Here is an 18,923-nt window from a genome sequence, read left to right as displayed (position 1 = left end):
AGGGAATCCCTGCAACAGGAGGAACTGTATTAAAGGTTCTCAGCACTACGAAGGTTGAGAACTGCTGCCCTAGGGTTTCACTGACTGTAAATTCCAGAGGAACAAAACCAGATCCCTTGTCCCTTGAGTGAATGCAGGTGTGCCAGGAAGACTTCAGAGATCACCAGTGGATTCCCTAGGGTCAAAGGGTCCATGTGAGCATTCCCAGGTTCTTAGCCCTGCAAAGTTTTTCCATCCCATGAGACTACACAAACACATGGGAGCTGCCAGATCTCAGGGGGGGCTCTTAGATGGTGAGGAAAATCAGATGTGACCGTGTCATCTGGGATATGATAACCTTTTTCCTGTTTTCAGAAAGATTTGAGAATCTCAATCTACAGGGCTATTTTGGGAAGGCTAGAGAAATCCTTGAGAATAGTCTGGAAATGGGTCTCGGTGTTAAAATTAGGTTTGTTTTTAACAAAAACAAGGGCCAAATATAATGTCTTGCATATCTGAGCTGTATGAGACACACAAAGAAATACTTAAAGTTTCCCAGCCACACTATGCATCATGGAGCTCAGCTTATGTTGGAGTTAAAACAAGTATTTACCACTTAGCAGGGACGAAGTAAGTCATTCTCGTATCATGTTATTATTCAGAACAGCCTGTGATTTGTCGTTGCTCAGTTTTCATTTCATAAACATTTTAAAGAGTTTGTAAACTTCAGGTTGAGAGATTGGGCGCAGATCGCCAAGGTTCTGTCTCCTTGGCCAAGACCAAACCGACAGTGGAAACACTTTCGTGGGCAGTTTTGTTACAACATTCTCCTCTTATCAGTTTACCCCCTCCATCCCTGGTTACTGCTCGTTATGGAAACAACCTCCAGCTCTGGAAAGAATGACGACTGGGAAGTAGATTTGGAGATTAACTCTTGCATGAAGATTTAGGACTTTACTAACTGTAGAAGCCAGGAGGAAATGGGCACAGATAAGAAGGTGCCTGGCAACATAAACACAGGTCAAGCATGAGCATAAGAGTCCATGAGCACTGTGTGGAGGGGTCTGATCATGAAGAGCCCGAGCCCAATCATTCCATAAATGGCAGAGTTGTTCAATTATTTAATTTTATAAATTATGTTGAAGAGATTATAATTATAAAATGTATGGCTAGTAATTCAGGACCCCTTGAAGCACAAGAAGTGTGTGTGTGTGTGTGTGTGTGTGTGTGTGTCTGTCTGTCTGTCTGTCTGCCTGTCTCTGTCTCTCTACCCCTCTGTCTCTATTTCTCTCTCTCTTCTCTCTCTCTCTCTCTCTCTCTCTCTCTCTCTCTCTCTCTGTGTGTGTGTGTGTGTGTGTGTGTGTGTGTGCGTGTGTGTATAGAGTCAGAAATCAAGAGTCATACGAAGTGGCAGAGACTTACCAGGAAATGCTGTTTCTGTTTTTAAATTGTCTAGATTCCTAAGAACAAAGAGAATCTAAGCACCACCAACAATTCAGGACCCCTAGGAAGTCACAGGCTACCAACTAGAATTACAACCCAAGGCCTATATTAAGGGAACAAAGGAATACAGCCTAAGCAGAGACTAGATTTACATTCCACAGAGCAGGTGCATGCACACCCCAGATTGCCCGGAGTGGCTCTCATTTAGATTTCCTACTGGAGTGAAGTCCTTGCCAGCATCCCTTCACTCTCCCACTCTTCACCCTAAGTTGTAGCATCCCTCCATTGAGGGCAAATAATAAGATATCCAAGCCATATGACTGACACACCAGGTAATTCTAAAGCTGTATAAAACCATTAGAAGTCCTCATAGAAAACAATCTCCCTGAGTATTTGGTACGATGACACTAGAATTCATTTTTTCTGCACATCCGTCATATCTGTGTGGCTTCCGAGTCACAGATTTCTCACATAGGGAAGTGACTATGTCTCCCTGCAATAGAAATGCCGTGACCAGGACCTAAGGAACACTCAACTTACCTTGTGGTTCTTGGGATCAAAGGCTTTAGGATGGAATACCCATATTTTATTTTTCACTCTGTGTGCTATTCTGAAGAGTAAGCCTTGTGCATGGTATGTACGCATTCTACTGCAAATCTCTACCCCAGCCCTTATCAGTATTTCTCCTGTTCAGCACATTGACTTTTCGCTCTCCTTATTGTTTCTTTGCTGTGCAGAGCCTTTTGTTTTGATATGACCCATTTGTGAATTTTTGCTTCTGTTTTCAGTGCTGGCCCTTATCCAGGAAAATAATTGTCTGTACCAATATCCTGAAATGTGCATGCGCGACCCACCCTCCCACGTTTCCTCTAATAATCTCAGAGGTTAAGGTCTTTGATCAGCTGGGGATGATTGTGTGCGGGGTGGAAGAGCGTGAGTAAGTTCCGGTCTTCAGCATGTGCCTATCTGTTTTTTCCCAGCATCCTTTGATCCTTTGTGAAGTTTGCCCTTTCCCCTTAGAGTTTATGCTCCCATCTTGAGAGTCAGTGCTGTAGGTATGTAGATTTCTTCCCGGCATCCTCTCCTTCACTGCCCTCTGGATCTGCTTTTATGCCAGAACTCAGCTGTCTCGGTTGCTATGGCTCTGTAGCACATATTAAATCGTGAATTGTATGAATTGTGATGTCTGTCAGCTCCTTGTGCTCTGATTTGTTTGTTTGTTTTTCCCCTCTTTTGGTCTTTTGTGTTTTTATATACATTTTGTTGTTGTTTTTCTCCAGCGCTGTGAAGAATATCATTAGTCTTTTTTTTTAATTTGATCTCTAAGCAAAGATTACAGGTAACCAAAGATGTATAATTCTTAAAAATGTAAAACAAGTCAACAAAAGGGAATCCAACTTAAAAGCGAGTGAATGGTCGAGTAGACACTTCTTGAGGGCAGAAATACAAATGGCCACTAAAAAAGTCCATGTCGTCAGCAAAAAGGAAAATGCAGATCCAAACTGCAGATGTGTTGCCACCTTACCCTGTTAGAAGATGACTAGACAAGTGCCGTGAGTCTTCAGAACACAGGGAAGTCTTAACACTCTGCTGGGCAATATCAATGAACAAAGGAACTCCAGGGAATGCTACGAAGTTTCATTAAAGAACCATATAGAAAATTAGAAGTGCCATAGAATCCAGCTCTTGTAAGCCTAGGTTTACATTTAGAAGGTTAAGTCGGTATCAAAAAGGGTGAGTATATGCCCATATTTATATCCAGTACTTGCAACATTTATGTCGCGAAAACAGCCTAGGTATCCATCAATAAATGAATGGGTAAACAAGATACGGCATACATACACAAAAGAAGGTTATTCATACACGGAGAAAGACAAACTCCTTCCCTTTGCAGCAAAATGGATGAGGCTGGAAGAAATAATGTTAAGTGAAACAAGCCAGACCCAGAAAAATGTCAGAAGATTTAAAATATTTCTTAATATGTAATATTATCATATGTAATTGATTATATTACATAAAAATGAAAATACGTACTAACATGTAAGGTGTTTTAGTATATAAAAACAAACAAAGGAAAAAATGAGAGGCCGATGTGAAATTATAAACGTGGTGATTGGAAGAGGTGCTATGCGGGGAGGAGTGGGAGACTAGGAGGAAGGAAGGGTTTGTCCGTGATACCTACGTACACTGACCACACATGCAGGAATACAGAAAGAGGCTCTGCTACAGCAACTAGCTTGAGTGAACACTACGATGTAGAAAGGATATTTAACCTAATGTTGCTAGGTAGGTTTCAGGTGACGTCACCATTAGATTTGCTGATGAAGTGTTTGTGATAGTCCTACCAATTAAACAGAACTTATATGGGATCTAAAGAAAGCGTAAGAACTCTATGTCCAGTTCTACACACGACCATGGAAATACAGAAATGCTTAGGAAAGTAGCCAAGCTTCTAAGAGGGCTCAATTCCAAGGAGGCACACTAACTACTAAGTCACATATGTTGGAGTAGAAGGTCTTAGAATCTTCTGTAGCCCCTGATGACTATTGTCTACTGGACCTGTTAAGCAAGGCTAAAACATAATCATGGATAATTTTACACAGGACTTTACGGTAGTCCCAGAAGAACTTTACTTTATTAACACAGGATGTTTAAGTTAGAAGATAGAAGGATCAGATCAAGAGTAGAAAAATGAATGTGAAATAGAAGGAAAAGAGAAAGCCACTATAAAACCATAAGAGTTTGTAATAAGATGTAGTAGCCATGGGGAAGGTATGGGGCAGTGATTCAAAAGCATTTGATTTTAACAGGTTAATGGGAAATTAAAATTACACATTGGAAGCAATCTCTAAGAGTAAAACATTTATAAAGTAACTCAACTAATGGAACAGTTTTGACAAAGCCTTCCAAATAACCGTAATTAAATAGTAGCGTATTAATTAAACCACACCCTTCAAAGTTTGTTTAATGTGAGGTCAGATATGACACAGTTTCTCCTTGTTCAGCTCTTGGAACTTGATTCCCTTCCTTTAGTCTTTCTGTCTTCCTTTGTTTCCTGGCTCTCCCTCTTGTCATACTACCTTTAGCTGACAATCCTGTATCTAAAATTTAAATGTCTTTTTGCTGTCTATGAAACTGATAATTGGTATAGTTATTTGACCGCGGGGAAAGCTCAGGTCATGATTGCTCATGACCATATTTTATGAGAAGTGTAGTCTGTACATGTTCCTACCCACAGACCCATAATGATCTGTTCCACTTTCAGAGTCTGCTAAGGTCTATTCTGCAATGTCTTTCCAAAGTTGTAATTTCTTGGTAAAATGTGCTTAGTTTTGTGACCTTATCTTCCTCTTATTTAATCTCTTGATATAAAGAAATATCTATTTCCCTTGTATACTACAATTAGGTTTACAATTAGATTGTATTTTGACCCCTAGAATTATCGGCAACCATTTTCAAAGCAACTAGATAAACTTCATTCATGACTCACGAACCATTCAAATACCATACAGTAACCACTTTCTTACTTCAAAACTGTGTGGGTTTTAGCTTTTAGGGCTTCAGCTTCTAACTGCCCAACCTCACTGGTAATGCCTCACTGTGGGACTTTCACTCGTTTGAATGTAGTTTCCATTAAGACACAATTGATTTCTGGGTCTGTGTATCCATATGTTAAAGTTTGTAAACCCAGAAATAGAATTTTTTCCCCCCAAGGTAAATATTCAACATAAATCTTGGGTTTGTTTTCTGGGCAAAGGTTTTTCTTTTCCAGCAAGTTCTCTGATGGTTATAGCTGATAAGAAACCTCAAAATATTTTGGGTTTAGTTCAGATAAGCATCTGTGACTTTGAATGTTATTCCAAACTTTTTGAATCCATAAATTAAAAATGTATGAGCAAAAGGTTTATGCCAGATTTTGCTCTCAGATACAATGAGCTTTAGCAACTGAGCATGCAAATGGCAAATGCAGAATAAATTTTATGTAACCGACAGTCAGGCTAATGCTTATGACCAGGTTCCTTTCCAAGAGTTTACTTAAAGTTAATCATTGGTTAAAGGTTCTGCAAGTGCTGAGAGACCTAAATCAGTCTGGCAGTGCTCGCCGTGGTGTGTCTGAGTCTCCTAAAGACATTGGTCCTGGACTCTGAGTGGAAAGAGAGGTTTGTTTGCTGTCGTTTCATCTTGTCGTTGGATTTTTGGCTGGTGATTTTTGTCGTCGTTGCATCTGCTAAATCATTTATCCACAGTCCTACACTTGCCATGGGAGCTCCTTTCATCCACAGGTCATGAGAACAAAGAGACTGTTATACATTTTGGCTTTGGGACAGTGTTTTCTCTACTGCTAGGTCTGGAAAGAGCTGGGGATGGATCCAGAGAAGCAACTATTTGAAACAAATACAGGCATAAAGGGAGTCAAGGAGAATGAGGAGTTGAGAAAAACAGGCTGTGAAGGAGTTGTACTGATCATTAATAAGATGGATGCCCCCACCTTGGTCCTGTCCTCTAATTCCTTGAGTCTTTCTCTCTTCTTCCCAATATATTTTCTCTTCTCATGTCTTAATCTCTTTCATTTCTTCTTTATTCTATTGAAGACTCTATTATTAAGTATAAATTGAATAATATCAAGAATGAAGTTAGTGATGATTTGAGTGAGTTATTAGAGTGGCAGACTATTCTATATTACCCATGCCTAAAGGGTTTCTGGGATGACTGAATGGTCTGCTTTCAAAACCAGGGAAGTTCCCAAGAGCTTGGCCATCTTTGTCATTGCATGAAAGTAAAAGACTCTCCATGGAGATAAAGAGAGAGCAAGGGATAATTAAATAGGAGCAGGGGCCATTGAAAATGCATGGGAGCTGAACTATCGAGGAAGGAGGAGGCTTGAGCTCTGAACCGAAGTGTACTGAGAGGATTAAGCACACATCCATTCTTGATCATGTCTCTGTTCACTTTCTAAGCAGTGTGCCCACATATTAATCTTGGCCAAAGCCTAAGTCAAGAATTGTCAGAGAGCAGGGAAATGAAAACTGGTTTTATCTGGTAAAAGCAGGCAGGCAAGCTACTGTGTAAAAACGTCGACTTGTCTGTACAGAAGACAAAGATTCCCAGACTGCTCAGTATCAACTCTTTTGGTGTTTGTGTTCCTTGTTCTGTGATGAAGGGAATAATATGGTTATCAAGTTATATTTCATATGTAGCTAATAAATAGCTTTTGAGATGATCAAATTTATATATGATTGGGAAAGGGGATGAAAGAGTCTATGAAGTCTTATTTTATGTATTATTTACTGTTCACGAAGGACACGTGTGTTAGGTATAGTTGAATTACTGTTTTTATTGCCTACAAATCATGAATAACTGACCTTATATTTTGTCATTTTAAGAAAATAAAAAGCTAAAAAAACATACAATCATTTACCATGACAATTTTAAATGAGTACTTTCATCTAAGTAGATTTTGAGAAGACATGCAGCAAACAGAATTTCCCAAGGCAGCAAAAATAATATTTGAAATATGCTATTATGTTTCCAAGAATTCTTATTATGTATTTTAAACTGTTTATGGTGACCTATGTTTTAAATATATAAAGGCTCACAAACATTCCTTATAAATTATGTCTGAAGATAGAAATACCATAATATAACTGGAATCTACTTAGAGAAAATTATTTTTAAAAAAGTCATTAAACACTTCATTATATAGGATTAGGTCAAAATATTATATTCTACCCATTAAATGCAGGAAAGTAGGATGCTCCTATTACATTTAATGCCTTCTCATGAATTTTATCATTAACATTCTATATGGTTATATATAGAAAAGACTAATTGGTCTTTTGTCTAGTGGTACAGGCTGTAGTCACAGTTGAGGCAGGGGGATCATGATGAGTTCAAGACATGCTTAGGCGACAGAGTAAACTGTGAGAGCCACCGTGAGAAACATAGTGAAATCCTGTCTCAAAATAAAAAGCAGGCAAATGATTGAGTGTGTCGCTCAGTGGTAGAGTGTTTCCTAAGCATGTTTCAGGCCCCAGATTTAACTGATAGTACTGAAAGAGAAAAGAAGAAAAGGAGAACAATGAAGAAAATGAAGCAAAAGGAGGGCAGAAACAGGTAGAAATATTTTCCATATGATTTTTTTATCTTTGACACTAAACTAGGAAGTGGAGCGTAAAAAGGAATAAAATAAAAATGAAATAAGATGGTGATCATATATAAATCTTACCACCTCAAAAACTATTCATTAGGACATGTATGTATTGAAAATAGCACATCACCAAAACAGTTTAAAAAATAAGAGTACTTGAAAACATAACAACACATTTCGCCCCCAATATTGGTTAATAAATTAGTCAAATAAATGTAGTAACAAACACTCTAAAATATAAGTGACTTCTGCTGTTGTGCTTGATCCACTGCACCAGAAATGTGCTGGCAACTACAAGCTTGTGTGGGTTACAGTTCCTCTATTTGCTTCTTATGAGGGTCTACATTACCACAGACAACATCTCTCTCTCTCTCTCTCTCTCTCTCTCTCTCTCTCTCTCTCTCTCTCTCTCTCTCTCTCTCTCTGTCTGTGTCTGTCTGTCTCCCCCTCCCCCTCCCCTTACCAAACCTCATCCCTCTCCTGCTCCCTCTCCCCCCTCCAGCTCCCTTCCCCCCATTTCTCTTTCTCCTCCCCCCCTCTCTGACCCCAGTCCCACATGGAAAAAGGAAGGAGACATTTTTATATCACTATTTTATTATGAACACAGTAGTTCTTTCCATGGCCAATCATTTCCCAAATACCCGACCTCTTTATTCTGTCCCTCTAGGAGATGAGTATGCTAGCTTCTTTATTTCAGGAAAGCCATATACACCCAGACTGTAGCACACTGTAGTCATTTAGTGTCTATTTATATCCCATCAATTGTTAAGGTGGACTCAGCTGAATCTTGCTGCTTGTATATTGTTCTGGATTTGAAAACGAAGAAGCAGATGATCTTTTTTTCATAGTGGAGAGAAAAACTCAAGAATTGACAGAACCTGAGGCCATTGTTTGATGGCACATGCCATGGCATCCAATCCCACCTCTGATGGCATTCATGTCCTGACAACATTGGAGTGTGGGAAGTGGGCTGTATGCAGCAGACATTCACCCCAAGGGACCCTTACGCCTCAGAAGTCAACTCAATGGGTCCATGTCACTCCTCTCCATGTTCTATTCTAGCCTTTAGCACAGACATCCATTATGATGCTTTATCAGACTAGGGCCTTCCAAAGGTTGTGCAACTTGATATAATGTCATGGCCCACCCATGCACCTTTCCCATTGTGAAGTAGACTATTATTTTATTTTCAGTGCAGAATTCCAGTTCTGCAGGTCATAGACTCCTGAGGTTTCTCAATAGTGACACTGGATAAATATAGGTACTTAGTAATGCCTAAGCCATCCAGGGAAGGCATCTACTTCTGAAGTAACAAACTATAGGATATCTCTGGCTAGAAGGGACCTGTCAAATAGAGTCAGTTTTCACATGTGTGTCTACTGGATACTCTTCTTTGTAAATATATCTGTTTTATTTTGTGTAGTATATGTGTTTGCACTGCGTGCACATGGAAGCCAGTGGAGATTAGAAGAGGTGTCAGATACTCCTTAAACTTAGGATAGAGTTAAGAGCCACATTGTGCCTTCTTGGGTCCTCTGCAAAAGCAGTAAGTCCTCTTGACCATTGAGCCACCATTTATTCCTAATTTATCTTCTTAATTAATCTTCTTAAGTTCCTATCTTATATCTGAATTTATCCTAAATAAATTCCTAATTTATCTTCTTAAGTCATAAATTCAAGCGGTCAGTGCTGGTGTCTTTGCCAGTGGGTAGGACATTTATAATTTGCAGTCTTTGGAGTGACCTTGGATAGCTCTATACTATCTGGCTTAGATTTTGTGTCAACCATTATGATAGACCTGTTAATGCACCCATGGTAGCTGTTCTGACTGATACTAACTAGGTAAGACAATTCTGAGCTGCATGTGTAGCGGAGGATGGCCTTGTCTAGCTAGCATCAAAGGGTGGGGTTGCCCTTGGTCCTGTGAAGGTTTGATGCCTCAGCATAAAGAAATGCTAGAGCAATGAGGCAGAAGTGGGTGGGTGAGTGAGTGGGGGAGCACCCTTATAGAAGCAGGGGAAGTGGGTATGGGATGGGGGTTTGCAGAGTGGAAACCAGTAAGGGGGATAACCTTGGAAATGTAAATAAATAAAATAACACTAAAAAGGACCATTTTGAAAGCTCAATTGGCCATTGCCTTTCTTTGTGGTAATTGCTTTCTAACGGATATGCAACAAACATAATTTTATTATATTTTCTTTCTACATGCAATATCTTTTTATCTGGTCCCCTAGTCCTTTTTGAGCAGTGTCTCTGTCCAGCTGACTTGTCTATTATCCCTTTCCCACATTCTATGTGGGGTCTTACTCCAGGACACTTCCTGGTCCTTTAAAGACCAAATAAATAAAAATATAATGTGAAGGTCTGGACATTTGGAAAAGTTTTCTTTCACTAAGAGACAGCTCTTGGTTCTGGCTAAGATATAAGTGCCACTATTGCTCCTTTAGGGATATCTCACCACACCAGTCAGTGCTGTGGTATGTAGGCATCATTCCTAGTGGACAAAAGGTTTCCTACACAGCTTAAAGATATCCAGGAAGTTCTGTGTTTCCTTCTTTATAGGAGGGCTACAAGGTGAGGCAATTTCTCTTTATTTAAACAAAAAAAGATTGTTGCACCTTTGTGTCATATGATACCACAAACCTTAACAGAAATGTAAGGTCTCTTTGAGCTGATATGTGTCTAAAAGTCTGACCCTTCTAGCTACTGGGTCCTTTGTTTTTATCAATTTAAGTGAAATGGAATACAGAGATGTCCAGTGGAGTCTCCCAGCAACTCTAATTTCTTTGAACTGTGCTCTAACAAATGGAAACATATCTAACATACTCACTGGGCAAGTATGAGATGTAGTTTGCTGAGGATTTCATGAATATGCAAACTTATTTCTGTTCTTTTGTCAGATTCCTCTGGGTATACAACTTCTTCATTGTCCTTCCAATGTTATGGTCATTTATGGTCATTGTAGCCTACTAATTTACAGCAGTTGTGTATGCCATCTGGACTATATTTCTTCAGATTGCTCTCATCCCCCAACTACTAACATCTCAATTTATGTGACTCTCCTATTGTCCACCCTTGAGAAAAGCTCATGATTGAAAAATTAGTCATTCTTCATGGCTCCCCAGAATTATGCATCCTCTGTGGTCTTCATGAAATATAGCTCCTGGTGGCTCTCATATATCACATCATGCATCTATCCCAACATGCCCTCTTCCTTGAGCCTTTACTGTTTAGTATCATCTTCACGATAGTTCACTCCATTTCATCTTCACATAACTTTCTTCAGGTTCCAAAAATTACTCTAGCATCAGATTTCTTGATATTTGGGATTGTTTTCTGCAGCGTTGAATACCTTAGTTAATAACTCCTTTTTTTCCAGTCCTAAGTTTTGGTTCTGGTAAGCAAGCAAGACTGAGAAAATCCAGACTCGTGCATTCTCTCTTGATATTTTATGCTAGCTAATTCTTGAAGCTTCACAGTGGGATATTGTCTTTTCTTATTGGTCATCCCCATCCAGCTCTTGTACTAGTTATTATTAACAATAACTTTCAGCCCTAAAACCAAGAAAACCGGTGAAAGGTTGTGCCATTTAACTCTCAAGTATCTTCTTCCGTGAGCAGATTCATGCTCTTAAAGGTGAAGGAAGGACCTTGTTCTGTAGAATTTGCTTATGTATCGCTCCAAATGCCTCCATCTTGCTGTTTTCATCCCTCCAATTGTCCAAGAACTTTGACCTTGGTCTTTACCTGAACATCCAAACATCCTTGCAATACAATGACCCTAAGGAACCAATCCCTAGTTACACTCCAGCTTTGTGTATGCTTGCAATGAAAAGATAAGAAACACATCATGATATTTAATTGCGTAAGGCATTTGCCTCCAATAAGATGTTATTAAAAGTCACCATTAGCAAAAATTTTTTCAGTGGGGCTTAGAACTTCTTGAAAAGTTCCACCACCACCACCACCACCACCACCACCACCACCACCACCACCACCACCCAGGTATTGTTGTATTGTAGGTAGCTAATGGTCTACTTTCAACATCCTACTATATTACTATATTACTTAATATTAACATCATCAAACTAAATAAAGACTGCTTAAGTGTGTGTGTGTGTGTGTGTGTGTGTGTGTGTGTGTGTGTGTGTGTGTATGCATGTGTAAACAATACCCATGAACCATAGGAAAGTAAGGCAGGCAGAATATCCAATGGAAGCCTTTCCTATGAAAGAGAGAGAAAGAGAGAAATAGGCAAGAAGATTGTGTAGGATAACCATCCAGAGTAAGTCAAGATACTCCGCTTCCAGGAGAAGAATGGACAGGTGCTTTTGAAAACATCCTTTGCCTCATTGCCTCCCAACTGAGACCCTCTTACATGGTTTCCAGGCCGGTTGGCTGCTCAGAGTCTGGGAAACAGAGCCTTGGTTCAGTAGAGCATATCGTAAAGACACCTGTACCTTCAGGCTGTCACCTCCTATATTCTCTTTGACAGATTTATTCTTGAAGGGATACATCAGTCACAAAGCTCTATGTCTATCCTAAGGATTTCTGAGTGGTACAAAGGGACTTCCACAATTTATTCCAACAGCTAATCCTGTCATCAAATCACAACATACCTTTAAAGATAGAAGATTAAAGAAACCATCAATACCCAGTTTGTAATAAACTTTCCTCAGCCTTCCTCTGTCCTTACCTTTTTAAATAACCTTCTAGTTTTATACATCAAATGTACCTGGCATCTTTGTTTCTTGGAAATAAAATTTCTTCCACACAGCTGTGATATTATTTTAATGCAAAAGATGTGGGGATTTTTTTGGCCACCTTTCTAGTGAGAAAAACTTATATCCTAAATAAAAGTATATTTAATGTGTATGTATGCACACACATGTAAACACACACACACACACACACACACACACAAGCTCATGTGTGGACTCACACACAACAAACTTCCACCAACAACTTCAGCAAGGTACTGAGTTGTGCTATATTAGGTAAGTAAGTATTCTGCTCACTTCAGGAGTAGGTACATTAACAGGGGGGAAGTCTTATAGTAATCTGAGGATTATTGGACATTTGTATAAGGCCAATAGGTAGGTGCCTCTATCTTGTACCACAACAAATATATAATACTCTTGCCAAGAAAAACAACATCCGGCTTTCTGTTTATTTCTTGTTGTTAGTAGTCCTTAATTTGCTAGGATGACAGGATGTTAAATTTTTTGAAAGATAGCTGCTTACCAAATTATGCAAAGTGTTTTTCCATCCATACTGCTAGCAGGCTTTCTATATCTTCTTAATGATAAATGATTTGGCATAGTATCAAAATGTTTACATTCGACTCTTCCTAGAGTAAGCATTCCATTCCAGGAGCATGGCACTGGACAAATCCTCCACAACACACTCTACATCAACAATCAAAAGTGACCACGTCGTGGTGTTTAAAAAGATTTCACCAGGATACATGGAAGATGTTTAAGCAGATTTTATTTCCATTTAAACACTTAAAGCATGCTTCTGGTAGAAAATGCTAGTTTAGTGGTATAACTTGCTTCCTAACGAGATAACGAATGGCCTTGTACAAATGTCCAATAATCCTCCAACCCATAAAATAAATTTACTTCGGCAATCATGTGTTTGTTTAGGTGTTCACTACCATTAATATCATAGCTCAATCTATGTTTCATAAGTATGAATAGGATTGAAGACTCAGAATATATAGAACATGTAGGAAAAAATCCACAGATCCATTTCTGGGTGTGTGTGTTTGTGTGTGTGAGAGAGGCGGGGGGAGAAGAAAAAGGAGAAGAGGAGGATGAGAGAAGAGAAACAAGAAACAAGAACCTCAAAAACTTTAAAACATTGAAGAAAGAAAGTGAAGAATATACCAAAATATGGAAAGATCTCCCGTGTTCATAGATCAGTAGGACTAATAAAATAAAAATGGACATTCCGTAATACCAAAAATAAAATAAAACTCTTGATGGTCCAGAGAGAAAATGAACAACTAAATTTGAAAGGGTAGCTGGTGGTCATATTATGCGTATGTCATAGAAGAAAAGGTAAAAAATCAGAAACTCGGGCACCAGTTCACTTTAACTTTACACCTTTACTCTAGATGCCTCACATGGAGCAAGTTAGTGGATACAAACTCTTACTCTCCTCATATACTCCAAACATGGCTTCCAACCTAAAACAGAATATGGCAGTCTTGAAGTGTGTGCATTTATATTAGTCTTCCATATCTAAATGCTGCCTTTGACAGAGCAACATAAAACCGTCCACTGAGAACTACCCTCCTTTCGAAATATGAAATGAACTTTTCCAGATAATGTCAATAGGAAGGAAGTTCACTGGATGCTTTCCTTTGTATGTGTCACTCTTTACCCAGCTGTAGCTTAAGCGTGACTTGATCCATGGCTGTTTGTGCTTTTTGGAAATTTGTAGCATTTATAAGCGGTGGAACATCACTAGAGAAAGTGGGTCACTGAAGGCTGTTTCCAGGCTTAGCTCAGCCCCACGTCCTGTTCACTGTTTCTTGAGTGCATGTGCCAGGCTATGCTTCTACACTCTGGCCTTCACTTCCCATTGCTGTGTCATCTCCTCCATGATAGACTGAATCACTCTCGAGCTGTAAGCCAAAGTAAACTCTCTCGTCCGTAAATTGCTCCTCTCGGTGTAATTTATCATAACAGACTCAACAGCTAAGCAGTAGCTTTTCCAGGAAATCAAAACTAGAAATAACTCCAACTTAAGTTAGCCTAAGTGGAAATAGAAAACAAGCAAAACCAGAACAAAACAAAGTCAGAACCCAAACCAAAATCAGGGCCAAAACAAATCAACCAAACAGACAGAAGTCATATTTAGAGTCTTCAAGTCTTGGTGAGCATAATGTTTTATGTGGTAGAGAGTAGAATACAGCATTTTTCACATCTTGCAATGTCTGAGAGATGCAATGACTGAGAGGCTTAGTGTAGCTTTCTTAACTTGTTTTGAGTTGCACTTTCCGAATCCACTTAAAATAACAAAAATGCCTTTGTTTTGAGGTTGTCTTAAACTAAAAATCAATTGTGACTGTACAAGTACTAGTTATGTTCTGAACAAAGTACTAGTAAGGTATTAAAAATTCGAAGTACAGCACATGGTTACAGAATATTATCTTTATTACTCCAAAATATTTGTCAGAATTATACACACATATGTCTATATGTTTGTGCATGTCTATCTGTATGTATATGTATATATGTATATTCTAACCTCCTTTTCTTAAATAGTTAATGGATTTTTGAACCAAATAATTGCTTTTATGAATGAAACACACACACACACACACACACACACACACACACACACATATATATATATATATATATATTGCAAAAAACTGGTTCCTTGTTTTCAATGTCCTATCAAAATATATCAAATCTTAGAAATGTTCCAAAGGAATTAGAATAGGAAATGTTTTGCTATAAGCATGCTTGAGGAAATATATGGTAGATGTCTGGATCCCATTTGGTGTTTAAATGACAACCAATTGTTATTAATATTGACCTAGTGAAATAAAAGCATGTCTAGATTATCATGCATAAAAAAGAAATGATAATGAAACTCCTAGAGGCCATCGAAACATCTGAGTATCTCTGTATTGCATAAACTCTCTACCTAGTGACATATATGAACGATATATGAATATGCAGCAACCATTATTTACATAAGACTCTTGGCGTGAGGATGGTAAAAGGATACATGGAGGGCTTGTGGGTAGCCCTGCTTGCTTACTCTAAACTATTCCATCTCGCTTGAGGTGAAGGTTGCTGAGGTCACGGGGCTCATTTGGGACAACCGAGAAGCTTGGGAAAGGGCTTAGGGCTGGTTAACTGGAAAGAGTTTCTGTCACTTGAGACCAGGATTATTCCTCGGTGTAGGCACATCACTTAGGGTTTCTAAGATGTGGCCTAACGTAAATGCTGGTTCCTATGGCTGAACTCTAGGAACGAAGATTTGATTTGGAGAAAAACACAGCATAATTATAGAACACTTTTCCTCATGACCCCAAATGCTGACTAAAGATTATTTACACAGAGAACAGTGGTGATGTCTGTCCTGTCAAAAGTATGAACTCCATCTACTAGTGCCAACCATAGAAGGGTTGGGACAAAAGAATGGACCACTGGATTCTTTCCCTTGTTGAAGGTAAATGCCTAATGAATGTTCTAAGCCTCTCACGCAGATGGACATCAGTTGGTCACTTTGCTCCATTTAGTGGGATCCTGAGTCTATTCCAGAACCCACTTCCCGTTTTCCCCCTAGACCTGCCTCCAGCTCAAGTCATTTTTCTATAAAGCCCTGGGCTACATGTTATTTCTAGGTGAAATGGCCCTGTGAATACTCAGGACCCACTGGGTTTCTGCTTGGATTAACAGCTCAGCGTAACTCCATGGGTCCCCTCTAACTGGCTCTTCACGAAGTATTCTATTCAATTCCCCTTCTGCCTCTGTCATGGGAAAGGCCCTTGCGGTTTTACAACTAAGAAATATCACACACAAATTGCAGGAGCAGCTGATAACATTTATATCTTCCCAGAGCACATATTAAATATTCTCTTGCTGAGTTAAAGTAAATAAGTCCTGACTTTGCTATTTGCTGATGCAAACATAAAACCTGTGAACAAAGACAGCTAAAGTGGGCAGCAGAAAGGGCATAGCTATTCATGATATAGGCCTCTGGTTTGACGGATTCTGGATTGAGACTTAGAGAGCAACTCCAATTCACAGTGCTAAATCTGGAGATGTTAAGTCAGGATTAGCAAATAACTATAAATATATTTTCTAAATATGTCATTACTTTATCACCGTCAACATTACTTCTCCCTTCTGCATATTATTCTCATTATCTTCATTGTTTCATTCCCTCGTGTTTATTTTATATCATGTCGTGCGTTTTGTAATGATTGGGTATTGAAAGTTCTCTAAATACTCTGCATACGAGTCCTTTTAGTAGGCATCTGATACCCAAGTATTTTCTACCAGTCCGCGGCTTGCCTTTCCATTCTCCCAAAGGAGAATGGGACTTGGGCCTTATAAACATTGGTGTCTTCAAAAAAAAGTCTTTGTGATGTTCATGGTACAAAAATTGGCGTCAATGGCCAGAGGCACAATTCTTCTCTTTGGTCCTTCTGTTAGAGCAAGGGTCTAGGGAAGTCAGCCACAGAATCCAGATTAAAATCCAAGTCACGTTATAGCCTTTCTGTCTGTAGTCACATCCTGCCATCATTTCCACAGATGCTGAGCATTTGTTTAGCATTGTAGCACTGGGTATTTGGAGTAACCTTCTCTTCGTGTGCTTGTCAAGGGGGATAAGAACCAGTGTAATGGGGAGGACCAAGCACAAACCTATGAAATGGAAAGTGAGCATATATGGTCAAAAGAGTGAACGTAAACCACAGGAAGATCTAAAACTCCATGTAGGCCCATTGCTACCTCAGCACATTATTGCCACCTATGTAAAAGGACTTCACAGTCCAAAGGAAAAAAATTATATGAGATGGATTTTTTAAAGCAAAAGACAAAAAATAGTTCCATCAGGAAAAATATTACTATTATTACCATATTTATGTTCCATGCAGCAGTCTGGTTCCAGCAGAAGATGGATCTTAGGTAATGATTGTTGTATAGCAACCAGTTAGTCACTACAGGTATGGTGTTGAATAACAACTTATATCTAGAACAGGTTGGAAAGGTTGTGGATTTATAGTGTGGGTATTTTGATAGGGCAAATTTTTAATTTTTTAATGAGAAGAGTAGTTTTTATCTGAGCAGCAGGATTCATTGGCAGGAGTACCAATACTCATGATTGAATAGGTGCAACTATATTCCAGTTTTGCACTAGGACTATGATAATAATATTTATCTTTGAGTACATAAAGTAGTCTAAGGGAGCTTTGTCCATTCAGGCATGCCCCAAAACTGCTCTATTGATGAGAACAGCAAGTGATGTCTATTACACTAGAAGTCTTGGTAGGGCAAGAAGTCCTTTAGACACAAAGTTATGCCTTGTAGGGTTCTGAGGATCCCACACTTGAAAATAGTCTTTTTCTTCTTTGTGGAAATTTTATTGTAGCAATCCAACCATGCAATGCTTTTCAACCTCTTGTTCTGCAGCTTCCTTCAGCCTTTTTGCTCCGATGCCAAAGAGCGGGGCATTGGCACGGGCCATGTGGTGTCAGGCAAAAGCCATAACTTCTCTTCTTCTGTGATGACTCTGGCCTTCTCCTTTTTGTACACATTCCGGATGGGCATCACTGGTCCTGTTAGAGGGGTAGACTATTTAAGTTCTTCAGCAGAACTGTCTCCCTTCTTCAGAGCAGAAGGCTTCCTGGGGAATAGTATGAACTTGGAGCGGTACTCCTTCAGGTGCTACATGTTGGCCTGTAGTGATTCAATGGATTTGTTTCGCCTCTTTGGGTTCACAGAGATGACGATGGTGCAAGCCATTTTCTTGTGGATACCAGCTAACCTGAGTTCCTCCAGGCTGAGGCCCCTGCCAGCCTGGACCTTGGTGTGGTATCTCACTGTAGGATACTTCACGATGGGTCTGATGGGACCGAACAGGGGCCAAGGAGCAATGTGGTGTGCTTTCGCCTGCTGGGTCTTGCATCCGCAGATCTTGCATGCTGGCTGGATGAACCAAGTTGGTCCACTCGCTGCTGCCAATCCTTGTGGAAGTGGGGCTTCAGGATCATGCCATTCCGGCTGGGCGCCATGGCTGTCTCCTGTACAGGAGAACGGCCGGGAAGAAAGGGAAAATAGTCTTAAAAAGTTGATAATGGTACGCGTGCCGGGTTTCCCTACAAAATAAAGTGCAGCTTGCTGTATACTGACTTTCTCACAATAAAGAATGGCTCTTACCTGATAGGTCTCTTGGGGTATCATTGCACAGCCTGGAATCCTTCCCTGAATCACTTATCCTGTTGTGAGGACATGATCCTTGTGTAGGGGTAACATCAGGGGGTACAATGGAGCACATCTGTTTTATGGGACCATCAGCCTTAGTAGACCCAAATGGTTGAAATAATACAGTCTGAACTTAGCAAGAAAGAAAATAGAAAGAAAAACAGTATAGGTCCCTGCCAACCTAGAGTAAGGCCAACAAACCCAACAGATTGTGGAAATGCCACAGTGAATTATGTCCCACACCACACAAATCAAAAGTGACTGTATTTCCTGAATTAGAAGGTGCAAATGGAGACCAAATGGAGTGATCAGCTCAGGAGAAAGTATTAGAAATGATGGTTTCCTCCATCAGTGACCTTTCTCTTTGCTTTAACATTGGTTCATGGACTGAGGAGAGTT

The 18,923-nt window shown here is 39.5% G+C and overlaps 1 pseudogene; it reads right to left on the bottom strand.

Moving 5' to 3' along the window:
* Positions 1-17,682: 17,682 nt before the first annotated feature.
* Positions 17,683-18,361, bottom strand: LOC108351619 (60S ribosomal protein L13 pseudogene; annotated as a pseudogene).
* Positions 18,362-18,923: the final 562 nt, after the last annotated feature.

This window comes from Rattus norvegicus, chromosome 7 (assembly GCF_021556685.1).
Source record: "Rattus norvegicus strain SHRSP/BbbUtx chromosome 7, alternate assembly SHRSP_T2T, whole genome shotgun sequence".
Taxonomy (NCBI): Eukaryota; Metazoa; Chordata; class Mammalia; order Rodentia; family Muridae; genus Rattus; species Rattus norvegicus.
The sequence above is the reverse complement of the archived record's forward strand: the minus strand, read 5'-3'. Positions and strand labels throughout refer to the sequence as shown.